The 13,795-nt window shown below is 33.1% G+C and overlaps 1 pseudogene; it reads right to left on the reverse strand.

The window, feature by feature from the left end:
• Positions 1-8,484: 8,484 nt before the first annotated feature.
• LOC123793037 (large ribosomal subunit protein uL10 pseudogene) overlaps positions 8,485-13,795 on the reverse strand; it is a 59,785-nt pseudogene continuing 54,474 nt past the window's right edge.

Genomic DNA, 13,795 nt, shown 5'->3' on the forward strand with positions numbered 1-13,795 from the left:
TAGAAAATATAAAAGGTTACATTTCCCAACTAATTTTTTAAGAACAAAATTACCCCTCTATCACAGACATTCCAAAGCAAAAATTACAGGCTAACAACCCTTATAAACATAAATGCCAAAATCTTTAACATAATTTTAATAAGATGAATTGAAAAAGGATAATACATCATGACAAAATGAGGCTTATCCTATGTTTAACTATGAGAAAATTAATGTGTTCCTCTGTAAAGACTAAAAGAAAAAAACAAAAACATGATTGACTCAAGGAACAGATAAAAAGATTGGTAAACCTCAACACTTGCAGACAATAAAATTTTAGCAAAATAGGAAGAAAAAGGATAAAGCTCCCCCTCTTGATAAAGGACATTTATTAAAAACTCCTAGTTAACAAAGGGGGAAAAAAAGGACAGAGGCAAACCAAGAAACAGATTCTTAACTATAGAGAACAAACTGATGGTTACCAGTGGGTGGGCGGATGGATTAAATAGTTGGTGGAGACTGAGGAGTGCACTTATTTTGATGAGCACCAAGTGTTGTATAGAAACGTTGAATCATTATGCCATACACCTGAAGCTAATATTACAGTGTCTATTAACTGGAATTTAAATGAAAACGTAAACAAACAAACAAACAAACAAACTTCTAGCTAACACCACACTTGATAACGAACAACCTAAATGCTTTCCCTATCATCAGAAACAAGACAAGAATGATCACTCTCATAATTTCTAGTTAATATTGTTTTTGTTTTCAGGAAACATGATCAGGTAAGCAGATAAGACTTAGGAATCTCACAAAAACCAATTAGAACTAAGCGAATTAAGACAAATTAGAGAATTGAAAATCCATAAACAAAAAATCAATTGTATTTGTATGTATTGACTACAAACGTTCATAAAATGTAATTTTCAAAAATATCATTTACAATAGCATCGAAAACAAAAAACAAATACTTAGGGATAAATTAAAGTATATGTAAAATATGTACATTGAAAAATACAAAACATTGCTGAAAGAAAATAAAGACTTAAATAAATGGATAAATATATTATGTTCTTTAGAAAATCAATAATGTTATGTCAATTCTCTCTAAATTTATAGACCCAACTCAATTATAATCAAAATCCCAGTAAGCTTTGTACAAAAGTTGATAAGCTAAGTATAATGTTCACATGCAAATGTAAAGAATCCACACTAGCAAAACAAATTTGATTAAGAACAAAGTTGAGGAACTTGGATTACCAGACTTCAAGATTTAATACAAATCTAAGTAATCAAAACTATATGGTATTAGTATATGGATAGACAAAAGGGCCAATGGAAACAAATAGGGAGTTTTCAAGTGTACCCACACATCTGTGGTCAACTGATGTTTCTACAACATGCCACGTTGATTCAACAAAAATAATTATATATTTTTAAACAAATGGTGCTGTAATATCCATATGCACATTTAGAAATAAATAAATATTGATCCTTACCTCACACCAGACAAAATTTTACTCAAATTAGAACAAAGACCAAAGCATAAAGGCTAAACAATAAACTTTCTAAATGGAAAAATAGGAGAAAATCTTGGCAACCTTAGGTTAAGCAAATACTTTTAGCTAAAAGAAAAACATTTGATAAATTTTATTCAAATCAAAACCATTGTATTTGAAAGACACTATTAAAAAAATGAAAAGGTAAGCAGTGGAGTGGAAGAAAAAATTATATATTACAATGTATATATGCTATATAACAAAATACATAAATAATATACAATAAAATATTTTTTCTCCCACTCCATGGCTTACCTTTTCATTCCATATATATAATTTCAATTGTTTTATTTATGATTATATTTATAGCTATGTTTACATATCTATATTTATACCTAAATATTTATCTGTCTGTTCAGCATTGATATACATTGCAAATATGAAAAAAGAGTTGTTCTCACTCAATAAGACGACAACCCAATATAAAGTGGGTAAATTATTTTCATGGATGTTTCATCAATAATATATAATTGATAAATAAGTCTATGAAAAACATGTTCAACATAAAATTGGTAATCTGGCAATGCAAATTAAATCAAAATTTGATACCATTACATACCCACTAATAAAGACAAATTCAAAAAATAATAATTATCATACTTGTATTTGTTACTATTTACATAGTTGTGCAAGTGATTTAACTTCCTGGTAAACTGAACCACCTGCATTTTACAGTTACTTTTGCTTACCATAATAATGCAAACCAAATGCAAAGATTTTGCTTACCAAATAATGGACTCATCACAGAATGACATAGAAGTTTTTAAGTCATAATAATATTTTTCAGACAACAGAACAGGGTGCTCATGGATGGCATCTACATTATATTGCAAAAATCCATTTACTAAGACTTGCTTGTCTCTGGGCTTCACCTTTGCCTTTTTATTTCCTTCACCCCTGTACCTACTTTCCTGGATTCTTTTCTGGAGTCTTTTCAGTTAAGCTTTTTTTAATAGCAAAATACTTAATTTTTATAAAGTCCAGTTTATCTTTTTTTTCTTTTTTGGAGTACACTTTTCTATCATATCCAAGAACTCTGCCTAGCAAAAGGAAAAAATGATTTTCTTTTATGGTTTCTTATAGAAGTTTTATAGTTTTACGTTATATACATAGGAATATGATCCAGTTCAAGTTAATTTTATATAAGGTGTGAGGTATATATCAAGGTTAATTTAGTTGCTCATATATATTTTATCATCCCAGCACCACTTGTTGAAAACCATCCTTTATACCACTTTTTTTTTTTGGTAGTGTAAGAGCCTTACGATGATTCCTACTTTTTCCTTCCCATCCTTTGAGCTTTTCTGTCAAGTATTCTTTTTACAAATGCCATAAATACACAATATATTATCACTATTTATCTTACTTAAATCCTGTTGATTGTACAATGTGTTTCCTGCCAGGAAACTGATAATGTATCCAAGTTCTCCTTTTCTCTAAGGCTGCACTGTCCAATACATTAGCCACTAGCCACATGCGGTTAAACAAATCAAATTAAAATCCCCTTTTCAGTTATACTAGCAATCTGTCAAGTGCTCAACAGCCACGTGTGGCTAGTGATCACCTCACCATACACGGAAGAACAAAACATTTCCATGGTCTCAGGAAGTGCTGCTGGACAGCACTGCTGTCAAAAAATGTCTGTGGTGGGCACATATTGCTGGGTATGTTAAACCTTATTAAATTCCATCTTCTTTGTATTGATCTGTAGTGACATTATTAAGTGATAAATTTAGGGTTGCTTGAATATGATACTCGGGATAATTTTTTTAGTTTACTCTGGGATTTGTAGGTCACAGCCATTAAAGGCCTATGAGAAATGCATCAGGGATTTCATAGTTTCAAATGCTGTTTTTAAATCCATAGATATTTTTAAAATGCTTTATTTCTCACAGATGTAAGATTTTTTTTTAAAAAAAACTGTCTCTCTTGATATTCTATTCTTTTGAGAAAACGATTTTTGAAAAAGTGTCTTCATTTCCTTTCTGATTTCTACATTTCATAGGGGTTTTACAAATGACAAACTGAAAAAAGTAGGTAGCAAAAAGCAAAAACCAATTAGAGGACAATATACAATATACAAAGCAATATATAATAGGACATATGTTACTGTTTCCTCTATTTATAAACAGTATTTCTGAATACTCTTAATAATCTTTTATAAAAAATACATTTTAAATTTAGAATTTGATTTTTTTTTACTGAAGTATAGTTGAAAAAGTCACATTAGTTTCAGGTGTACAATATAGTGATTTGATAACTCTACATATCATGCTGTGCTCACCACAAGTGTAGCTACTCTGTCACCATACAGTGTTATTACAATACTCAAACAGAATATTATTTTACTATAATAATAAATTAAAATATCTCCTAGCACACAAGCATTCCCTCCACCAAAGATGGCTTTTTGGGAGAAAAACGAGAATCTGGCTTGTTGTTTAAAAGATTTAGAGCAGGGGCGCCTGGGTGGCACAGCGGTTAAGCGTCTGCCTTCGGCTCAGGGCGTGATCCTGGCGTTATGGGATCAAGCCCCACATCAGGCTCCTCTGCTGTGAGCCTGCTTCTTCCTCTCCCACTCCCCCTGCTTGTGTTCCCTCTCTTGCTGGCTGTCTCTATCTCTGTCAAATAAATAAATAAAATCTTAAAAAAAAAAAGATTTAGAGCAGAAGCTTATACATTTTTTTCTATTGTTCTAAAACCTTCAAATGCAATAAAAGCATTTTTAATATTCTTCCTAAAACTAAACTTTATTCTTATCATAAACTCTCTGTCAGTGAAGATGAAAAGCTGCTCTCCAATAACCTTGTATAATAATCTGCCATCTATGTTTTCATCCTTCTTCAAGATCAAACTACCTGTTTACAGAAACATTTTCTGTGAAAGGTTCACTTTAACACAAAAGATTCACCCTAATCATAAATGACATGCCTGGGTGTGATGACTTTTAATTACAATTAAACAACTTTGAGGGATGTTTACTGAGTGTCCAGAATGGTATTAGGCACTGGGGAGTATGCAAGAAAGCATGAGAAAATAGCATTGTGGAGGAGTTGAAGCTTATAAAGGGCTCTACTTAAGGATTAAAATGGCATCACACATAATAAATTTGGTGGGACTGATAATAACTGCAGCATAACTTTCAGCTTGAATGTATCAGTATGTCTTTGAGAGGGCATCTCTAACAGACAAAGTGAGATGAGAGTGGTGAATTGAAAATGATCAGAAGAAGATGCAGGTAAGTGGAAAGAAGGAGGTACGAGAAGATAATTTTGAGTCTGTAAGAATGCTATGCAATATTTTGGTCTATAAAAAAAGGGAGATAGACAAACAACCCTCTACCACAGAAATATGTATCAGAATGTTATGGAAAGTTGAAGGGAAATAAATGATGGAGGTTTAAGGTGGAGAATATAAAATTCTCATATCTTGTGGTAAAGAGTTAAAAGTTAATGTCTGCTGTTCATGGAATAAGATATAGGAGATTCTATATGTATTTAAAGTTACAAAGTTATTACTAGAATAGCTAATCATAATAATCTCACTTAAAACATTAAGGTATGGGGGAGTAGCAATGGTTGGGGGGTGGATATATAAATAAGCTAATTTTCATCTGTGTAGGAATAAAATCACATTTGCAAGACTTAGAAGTATAAGGAATGAAGATTAATGAATGCAGTCACTAAGACAAGTAAAAGCAAGAGTGGTTTCTAGTAACTGCCTCTGGAGCAAGAGCCTGAAGTGGAATACTGTTGCTTTAGATTACATGCACATATTTTGTTAATTGAAATTCCAATGTATGTCTACTCCTTAAAAATGGGTTATTACATCCAAAAGGAAAAAAGATGTTCAATTCAGAGATAGTTTGTTAAAAGTATCTTTCTCAAAATCTTACTTACTTTAAAAAAACAACTGAAATATGTATAGGAGGCACAGTGATTCCTCTATGGCAAATATGCTGAGGAGTCAAAAATATGCCTTGTAATTTCACCTTAGTTTCCCACTTTTCCATATGTCCCATTGTTCATTTTTGCATCCAATTTTAACATATTAAAATGTAATTTGCTATTCATCAGCTTCATAAAAAATGACTTCAGAATATATTCAAAGCACCAAGTACAACAGAAAATCATTTTCAAGTTAAAATATCCAAAATGATTATACAATAATGAAATAAATCCACATTGCCCAAATTATTTTTCGATTTGAAACATGCTGCTAATGTCATTAAAATGGTAACAAATACCAATAAAGAATAATAATAGTAAACTTATATTGCTCTCCTAGTACATACCAAACACAATGCTAAGGTCCTGATTTGCAATATCAAACCTTCACAAAAATTCTATGAAACAGACAATAATACTAACTCCATTTTCCAAATGAGTAAACAAAGTTTCAGAGTGATTACATAATTTGCCTATTATTTTATAGCTAGGATGCCTTAAAACTGAGATACAAACTCTAGTTGTCTAATAGCTGTGTGTTTAATTATTTTTTTGATCCCTGCTTTTCCAAGCACCAAGTATCACTGGGAGAAAAGCTTCCTTCTTATCTATTCTGAGGCATCAACTCTCTTGCCACGTTTGTAGTGACCAAGCCCTAGTTGTCTGTTTTTGCTACTGTATATTATTATTTTTTAATTTATTTTTAATTTAAATTCAATTAATTAACATATAATGTATTATTTGTTTCAGGGATACAGGTCTGTGATTCATAAGTCTTACACAACACCCAGCACTCACCACAACATATACCCTCCCCAATATCCATCACCCAGTTATCCCATCCCTCCGTCCCTCTCCCCTTAAGCAACCCTCAATTTGTTTCCGAGATTAAGAATCTCTTATGGTTTGTCTTCTTCCCCCACTCTTCCCCTATGTTCTCTGCCTTGTTTCCTAAATTCTGCATATCAGTGAGATCATATAATTGTCTTTCTCTGACTTATTTTGCTTAGCATAATACCCTCTAGTTCCATCCACATCATTGCAAATAGCAAGATTTCATTTTTTTATGGCTTGCTTTTGCTACTGTATAAATCATAGATAATTTAGCTTGATTTTTAAGTCCATTTAGTAATCATGAAATTACAATAAATTCATAAGTTTCATATTCAAAATTTGCAAAGACTTTAAAGTACTAATATGTAGTAGGGGCAAAAATTCAGGGAAGTGGGACCTTGACTATCAACTTTGGATAGTAATTAAAGTTGGTAAAACATCTCCAGAGGGAAATTTAATCTGAAACCTTAAAAAAAAAAGTTTTTATCCTTTTATTCTACAATTCTACTTCTGGAAATATTTCATTAGCTAAAAGTAAGTTCACTGTGGTTGGGTTAGAATATGAAAAAAAAAAGCATGCTAGATGTTTACTAGCAAGAAGACTGGTTTAAAAACGATGATGGTTCAGTTCAATGATGTAATATGCATTAATTATAGGTGAAGCTGTATAAGAATATTTGATTGCATGGTTAATGCCAAAAGTGAATTCCTCCAGGTGGGACTATAGGAAGTCCTATAGGAAGTTTTGTGTGTTGTAAATTGTATCCAAATGTTGAGGTATTTGTTTTTTTGAAATAAAAATTAACTACTCAAAAATCTTTGTTCTTATAATGTGAACTTTTAAGATCTCATTAAAAAATTATAACTATATATGGGGAAGGATGTTAATGAAACTTACTGTGATGGCCATTTTGCAGTATATACAAATATCTAATTATGATGTTGTGCACCTCAAACTAACACATTATTTTAATTATACCTCAATTAAAAAAAAAGAAAAATAATAATTACTCAAGCAAGATATCCTAATATGGGTTCCATGGATCTATGGATGTCAACAGGAATCCAGGAATCTTCTGGAACCTCATGCAAAATACCCAGTGTCTGGGAGTTTGCATATTCTTCTGTAGAGAATAATAACTTACACTGATTCTCAAAAGTGGCCAGTAACTCAACTGAGTTTCAGAACTATTAATCCAGAAACTGCATATGAATAAAATTAATGTAGTTTGAAATTTTTTTGATTATATGGACAACTCTAAAAGTCAAGGTAAATTATTTATATGTCATCACCACCAACTAAGACAAATCTTTTAGTGTCTATAGTCACAGAGAAAATGTCAAAATATTTTTTGTGGCATTGACTATCTTAAGTATTTATTATATATTTAATTCATCTATATTCATTTATTACTGAGCAAAATTTATAATAAAAGTATTCTTTAATATACAAGTAAGGCCAGATTAACAAATCTACTTAACAAAGTTAAGATTGCAACAAGCTTAAATAACCAAATGCATATATATGTGGATAAAACCAAGACTCAGGTATATGGCAATATAGTCTGAGATCAAGAAACATTATATTTAATAAAATCTAAAATACCTGCAAGATTGTTACTATTTTTCATTCAAAAGATAAAGTACATGTTATGATTACCTCATTAATAGCTTTTCATTTGAACTTTTAGAAGATTCTATGGTGAATATCATGTACAACACCAATTTTATTAAAAACAAAACAAAACAAAACACCATGGCACAGGCCAGTACTTTATAAACAGAAATATTTCAGTTTACAAAGTTTTTTTTTTTTTTTGCAGGTATACTATTAACTTAATTCACAAAATGATGGTTTGTTATCATTAGCCCAGTTTTATAAACAACAATACCAAAGTTCAGAGCAGTTAAATAATTTGTATTAAGTCACTCAGACAAGAGATAGTAGAGCAGGGCAACTCACATACAGGTCTCTTGTTCCCAAATCCAGAGGATTCAACAAAGATATGTGCTATGAATTGACTTCCACACATTTACCTCTAAATACATGTAATTTATTATTATTATTATTTATTTATTATTATTATTATATTTTTAGAGAAGTAAATGTTTATTTCTTTGTTTCACAAATAGAGCTGGCTGAATTGGTTGCTTTTTGGTGATTAGTCAAAGAGATCAAATCCCATATGCTCCTTCAATTCCTTAGAATCTTCCTTTGCTTCAACCTTGGTTGAGGCTGTGGCAGCAACAGGAATAGAGATGGTGGCAGTAGTTATGGGGCAATGACCAAGGGGGCAGCTGCCACAAATGCAGATGGATCAACCAAGAAGGCCTTGAGAAGATGTAATCAGTCTACTCAGACAAAGCCAGGACCCGCCTGTATCCATGATGTTAAAATAGGTACTGATGCAACAGCTGGGTAACCAATCTGCAGACAGATGCTGGCAACACTGTGGACACCTTCCAAGAAGTAAGAGTGTAGTTTCCTCTGTGTTGCCAAAACACTTCAAGGTTGTAGATGCTACCGCTGTCAAATACCTGCTTGGATGATCAGCCCAAAGGAGAAGGGAGAGATGGTCAGCAGCATGGCTTCACTGGCTCCCAGTTTGGCTCTAGTCTTAATCAGCTGCACATCACTCAGGATTTCAATGGTGCCCCTGGAGATGCCTAAAGCCTAAAAGAAGGAGGTCTTCTCAGTTTTCTGGGCTGGCACAGTGACTTCACATGGAGCCATGACACTGGCACAGGTCCCCGTTTGAACCCCATATTGGCCAACAGCATGTTTCTGATCTCAGTGAGGTCCTTTGGGAACACAAAGCCCACATTCCCCTGAATATGAAGCAACAGTTTCTCCAGAGCTGGGTTGTCTTCCAGATGCCTTCAGATGGCCTTGTGCTTTATAACATGTCATATCATTAACAAGATATCAAATAGAAAATGCTACTGATTTCCATTAATTTTATGCATGTGAATAAATTTTTGTATTTTAGCTAACATTCTTGACCAATAGAAGAGTACTTGTATAATTTTTTTTAACATAAAGTATTACATGGACATGTAACACTACTGTCTCTGATCAAGGAGTTAATGATTTTAGTGAAACCAGATGTTGGAAAGGTTCACCAAGGATCTCTAAATGCGTGCAGAAACACACACAGGGCATAAATAGAGAGTAACAGAGCATTACCCTGTGCTCATGGTAAATAAATGATTCATCAACAACCTGACATACATAACTTAAATCCACAGCTTCTCTGTAGATTTATGTTAAATATTCATTCTCTTTTACATAAATAAAATTTGGAGGTTCTCCATAGGTTTAGAAGAATAATGATCACTACCTAAACCTAACTATGAAATATAAAAGCAAATTCTTTGAATTATTTTAGGAAATTAACAACCTCATAACTTTTAGAAAGAAAATAACTAAACATATTTTTCAATGTAGAGTATACAAAATGCCCTCTTTGTTTGCCTGTTGATTAGAAACTTGTGCTTAAACCTCTCAAGGAAGCAAAATATCTATGTAACCCAGTATTTCCATGTAAATATACCATGAGAGATTAAAAAGAAAAAAAAAAAACATTGACACTGGCAACAACAACAACAAAATGTTAAGCATTTTAAATGAGAATATTGAAACCAAACATACTGGATTCTTTGGTTATAGGTAAACTTTATATGGATGAAAATTAATGAAATTAGATCTAATTAATAGATTTTTGTTAACAAAAAAATTGTTAAAAATGGGTTCGTGAAATGCTGTATGTTTTAATTTGAATTAATGGTGAGGAGGTTCTGAGAACTTAGTTATTTACTTCACCCAGAGATATCTCCCCTTAAATGATGGTTTCTAAGCTTTTTTTTTTTTTTTTTTTTCATTTCTCAGATACCACTGGCTTGTTGCCATTGTTTCTACACTACAGTTTGAGGGGAGATTGAAAGACTGAAGCAAGCTGCTATAAATATCTGTGTTTTGTGATATAAAGAGGTGAAGAAAAGTGACTTTGTGATTGAACAGGGAAGCTATAAAATTAACAGTAAAATTACTCTCTAGTGATTCAAATGCTATCTGAAAACATATGGAGTATAAATAAATGGTATATATAAATAAATATTTAACTCAGAATATAAATCCAAAGTCTGCAAGAATGGAAATGTACACAACTTGTTTTTTGTTATATTTCCAAATTTTATTTAAAAAACAACATACACAAAATATTACTTTTATTTCATTGGTCTCCACAAGTGATACGATTATAAGAAATTCATGAAAAAGGCTAAACAAATGGCAAATAAAGAGATGAAAAAAACGCTCAACTTCAGTGATCAGGGAATACGAATTAAAACTACAGTGTGATACCATTATACACTCATGAGGCTAAAATGTAAAAGGTCATCAGGGAAAATATGGAGGAAGAGAAACATTCATACATCGCTGGAGGAGGGGAAAAACGTAAAACAGGAAAACAGTTTGACATCATCTAATGCTGAATACATGCATACCTAATGACTCAATAATTTAATCTCTAGGTAAATGATGATATCTCAGATCAGAGTGGTACCAATAGAATTAGTGATAAGTGATTAGATTATGTATATATTTAAAGGTAGAAGCACCAAGATTTCATGATTAATTTAATATGGGGAAAGAGAAAAGCACAAAGTGCAACCCTAAGGTTTTGGCCTTGAGCAAATGGATGGATGGTGGTGTGTCCAGCTGAGGTAGAGAAGACTATGGGTTGAGCAGGTCTGAGAGTAGGAAAGGCATGTTAAATGTGAGATGTCTATTAGACATTCAAGCAAATGTATCCAGTAGTAATTTGGATATGCAAGTTTGAAACTCAGGAGAGAGGACTGGAGTGGAGGTAGAAATTTGGAGTTGTTGGAATACAGATGATATTTAAAACTATGCCACTGCTCAGGTCATCAAGAAAGAGAACGTACTTAGAGATGAGAAATGATGAAATCCAAAGCCTGGTTATGCTTACAGTTTATGTTAGGAAGTATGAATATACTATAAAAATGAAAATGTACACTGATAAGATATAAATCTCAGTCACCTATCAGCTACTATTTTGAACCCTTTCGCAGCCCCAGTATGTCTGCTTCTCTAGTCTTCCATTTGCAGGGTACTGCCATAATGGCCTCTGGGCTATTTAAGTTCCTCTGTCTTTCATCTTCACTTTTCACTCTTCTTTCATGCCCTCCTTACCAGAAATGCTCTAATTTTTCTGTACAAATTATTCTCAATCATCACAAAATCTCTAATTTCGAACAGATATTAGTCCAGGGCACCAAAGTTGGGCCTCATCCATGTATCTGTGAATTTCCATCAGAAAGAAGTTCTACATAACTTATGTGTTTCCATATATAAATAAACTCATACATAAATCCATAATATATATAATGGAAAATAAATGAATATAAAATGTACAGTAATATTTTGTTATAGAAGACCACAGACATAAGATCTATAGCTTTCATGTTTTAATGCTTAGGAACCACGGTATTATTCTATCTAAATGAACTCAGTCACATAAAATGATGGATTACAAGTAGAGCCACATTTTTAATGTATACTTATATTAGAAAAAGAATCATATATATATATATAAACATTTTGTGTGACAGGCAAGGACTTTTCCATTTCTCTCTCCTCTACTTGCTATTCCTCCATAGTAAGTGCAACATAGTTTTTCCATTCTCTTGCCTAGTTTGAGAAGAACAAGGCAGGGAAGCTAATGGGAGCTAAAATATAGTCTGTGATTACTAACAAAGCCTTGCATGCAGGTGTGAGGTTAGACAAAGGAAACAGATATCCTTTTATTAGTGCAAAGGCCAACTTTATTCACCAAGCTGGGACTGGCAGGGCCATGCCTAACTAGGAAAAGTGTGTAACAGCAAGTTCAAAGTGTCAGCAGGGGAAAAAATGGTATATTCAGAGTTTAATTAAAGATAGTTCATTGAAGGGATTATTCAAAGAAGTATGCTGAAAAGCTAAGAGATGAGGAAGCGCTCGGGGTAGAAACAATGGTAATTTATAACCCTAAGTATAAAGGTACAAGGTGAATGTTACCAGAGATTGGGAAAAGCTGAAGTGGTGGCAGAAATGCTGCCTGATAGAGGTTATAATTAGAGGTAGGACAATGTCAGAAGGGGGCAAGAATAATATAAATAACCAGACCCATTCCTCTCTTCCTCCTCCAATCTTTGGAAGTTGCTGTGTACAACTGCAATCCAGAAGGAATGATGGATGAAGTGATGAAACCCATTAAGGTCAGCCTCTCAGGGCCCAGAGCAAGGGCAAAGGAAGGCAGAGAATGACTCTGGCGAGCAAAGCAGAGTAAACAGCACAGGAGATGTATCTTTCCAGTTCATCTAATATATTAACCATGTTGCTAGCTTCTGCAAATTTATGCTTTAGCAGCTGCTCTACATACATCTCCTGGGTACCTCTAGCTGTGGGCACCCCAATAACATGCCTCAGACACTTTGCTTTGACTTCTTGCCTTCCTCATTTGCCCCCGCCAACTGACCAACCTTTTTTTGAGAAGAGTCCTACTTCTGGGAGCACAATTTCCAAAACAAAAACAGCCAGTTTAGAGTCCACAACAGCAACCCCTCCTTTATAAGGCTCTTGTACCCTAGGCATAATTACAGCAGGGCCAGATGCCAGAAAACTAGTGATAGCCCCTATGCCACAGAGCCTGCTGAAGTCATTCAAACTAGTCAATCTAAGCCTACCTACACTGATGCACCAGTTCCTTCCAGCGAACACCACAATAAAAACTTGCCCAATCCATGTGCTTCCTTGTGTGGCCCACCATTGTGTGGCATGCTCCTCTTCTCCTGGGAATTGTAATATACTTTCTTTTTAATGGTAATTGTCTCATAATCCATTGGCCTTACTATACTTCAAGTTTTCTATTAATATAGTATATTTTAAAAATCTAACTTGATGGACCATTTTAATGAAATTTGTACAGGTGCTATATAGGCTAGAGGTGGCCTGGGTGATCACTATTTTCTGCTGAGACTCCCTTCTGGCTTTAATAGTTTACTATATCTCTTCCCTGATATCAACTAGGAGGGGAGACCAACAAAGCATGACCTGACATTTAGAAAATTATAGGATAGTCTGATTATCTTTGGCAAACTCCCATCTCCCCCCAACTCTCTTTTTCTTATATCCATTGGTCTCAACTTCACTCTATGTAGATAACCATTTGCTAATTTATAAATGATACATTTATAAATACTGTGGCATTATTTTATGTTAAAGATAATTTCTAATAAAGTGAGATTATTAAACCTTACTTATATTACCAAATTTATCATCTCCAGTTGCATGGTTTTAACTGTTACAATCAATAATTTTTATAATTCACCAAGAATAAACTAACATAAAATAAAATTGAAAAGAAACAGTACTAAATACATATAAGAGAATAAATCTCATTGGAAGGGTAA

This window comes from Ursus americanus, chromosome 13 (genome assembly GCF_024610735.1).
Source record: "Ursus americanus isolate L20-20 chromosome 13, mUrsAme1.1.p, whole genome shotgun sequence".
Taxonomy (NCBI): domain Eukaryota; kingdom Metazoa; phylum Chordata; class Mammalia; order Carnivora; family Ursidae; genus Ursus; species Ursus americanus.